We start from the raw sequence: 2,441 nt of genomic DNA on the forward strand, positions 1-2,441 counted from the left end.
GAGCAGTTTCTCAGAGTTGCTTGAGATGCTATGTCCTGGGCTGAAATCCTCAATTTCTCCACTGAATAAAACACAACTCTCAACTTAAAATTTTTTTTAAATTTATTTACTTTAAAATTTATTGTTGGCCATGCTTGGTCTCCATTGCTTTATGGGCTTTTCTCTATTTGTGGCAAGTGGGAACTACCCTTCAGATGCTTCTCTTCACAGCGGCTTCTCTCATTGTGCAGCATGGGCTCTAGAGTGCAAAGTCATCCGCAGTTGCAGCACATGGACTCAGTAATTGCAGTCCCAGGCTCTCGAGCATAGCAGTAGTTGTGAAGCATGGGCTTAGTTGCTCCGTGGCATGTGGGATCTTCCTGGATCAGGGATCAAACCTGTGCCTCCTGTGTTGGCAGGCAGATCCTTTCCAGTGAGTCACCAGGGAAGCCCAACTCCCAACTTTTAAATTGTGCTTTTTTTTTTTTTAAAGCCAGCACTCTCCTATTATAGGGGCTTCCCCCATGGCTCCATGGTAAAGAATTTGCCTGCAGTGCTGGAGACTAAAGAGATGAAGGTTCCATCTCTGGGTCAGGACGACCCCCTGAAGAAGGAAGTGGCAACCCACTCGGGTATTCTTGCTGGGGAAAATCCCATGGACAGAGGAGCCTGGCAGGCCATAGTCCAGGGGGTTGCAGAGTCAGACATGACTGAGCAACTGGTCACACACACACGCGCACACACACAGCACGCTGAAGCAGAAATAAATAGTGTTAAGGCAACACAATGTTGCGGTGGTGGATGTTAAGATATTTTAAATGATTCAAAATAATTTTTGAATTTATATAAAAAAATTCTCTTATACCTCTTAAGTCAAATTCCAAATCTAAATCAGTTACTTATACTTTTTTGGCCTCAGGGCATGCAGGATCTTAGGTCCCTGACCAGGCATCAGACCTGGGCCCCCTGCAGTGGAGGGTGGAGTCTTACTGGGCCATAGGGGATGCCAGGGGCGCTGCCTTTCTCTTGCTGGGTGGCATTTCAGAAGATATTTCAAACCTTTTAGGTATCTTATGATGGTACTCATTATCAGAGCATGGGCTTTGTAAAATGTGACTTTCCCATGGCTTTCTTGTCCTTATTTATCTTTTTAGCTTTGGAAAAAAGCAGCTCAGTTACTCTGTGGCATGTGGGGTCTTCCCAGATAAGGGATGGAGCTTGAGTCTCTTGCATGGTCAGGAGCATTCTTTACCACTGAGCCTCCAGAAAAGCCCCGGGTTTCTTTCTTTCTTTCTTTTTTAAAGTTTACTGGCTCCAATAAGTGTGCAGTGCTACTTCACTGTAGTTTTAATTTCTAATTTTCTAGGGATATATGATTTTTGAGTATTTTTGATATATTTATTTACTATCTGTATGTTTTCTTTGGCTAGGTGTTCAGATTTATCCATCCTTAATGAGGTTGTTTGTTCCAGATTTTTTGGTATTGTTTGAGTACAACCCTTTACCAGATATGTATTTTGTAAATGTATTTCTCTTTTTGAGGCTTGTGTTTAGGTTTTCTAAATAAGATCTTTTATAGAGTTTAAATTTTTAATCTTTTAAAGGTTGTTTTATAAATTTTATATCCTTTTTTGGATAGACTTTAGTTTTTTTTGTTAAAATTCATAAGCAAAACTTAGGTACTGTAGACACAGCTTTGCATTTTATCTGTTGAGAAGTTTGAGTGAATTTTGTGTAAGTTGTAAAGCTTCTTTATACTTTCATTTGATTGCATATGGTTTCCAATTATTTATATAAGAATTTTTGGAGATGTCATAGGAAGTCGGTTTCCCTAAGTGAAACTGTGTCCATGAAACATCAACTCTTTTCAGCAGCTGGGAATCACTTTCTGCTTTTTCTATCTTCGAATTTGGCTTGCTTTGAGATGATTCCAGTATCTCATGCTAGTGGAATCACAGAATATTTGTCCTTTTTTGGTCTTGTTTGTTTCACTTAGCATAATGACTATAAGGTTCATCCACATTGTAGCATTGTCAGAATTACCTGCTTTTAAAGGCTGAATCATATTCCACTGTGTGTATACCACAGTTTGTTTATGGAATTGTCTGTCCATGGACACTTGGATTCCTTCCAGTTGTTTGCCAGAATACGAGTGTAGAAATATGAGTTAATTTTTTTCAGCCCATTTTTTCAAACATTTTAGTACGTAACCTGAATTGGAGTTGACATATTGTATGTTAATTCCATTTGCTAGCGTTTGAGGAATTTCTGTCATGTCTTACAGAGTGGCTACACCATTTTCCTGTATCTCTTGTATAGCAGAATATTGTTGAAGTTTTTGCATGTACCCTATTTTGCATATTCATTCACCCACCGAAGGACAGTTGAATGGGTTCTACCTTTGGGCTATTGTGAATAATGTTGCTATGAATATTTGTGTACCATTTGTTGTTTGAACAGCC

The sequence above is a fragment of the Oryx dammah genome, unplaced genomic scaffold, assembly GCF_014754425.2.
Source record: "Oryx dammah isolate SB20612 unplaced genomic scaffold, SCBI_Odam_1.1 HiC_scaffold_26, whole genome shotgun sequence".
NCBI classification, from domain to species: Eukaryota; Metazoa; Chordata; class Mammalia; order Artiodactyla; family Bovidae; genus Oryx; species Oryx dammah.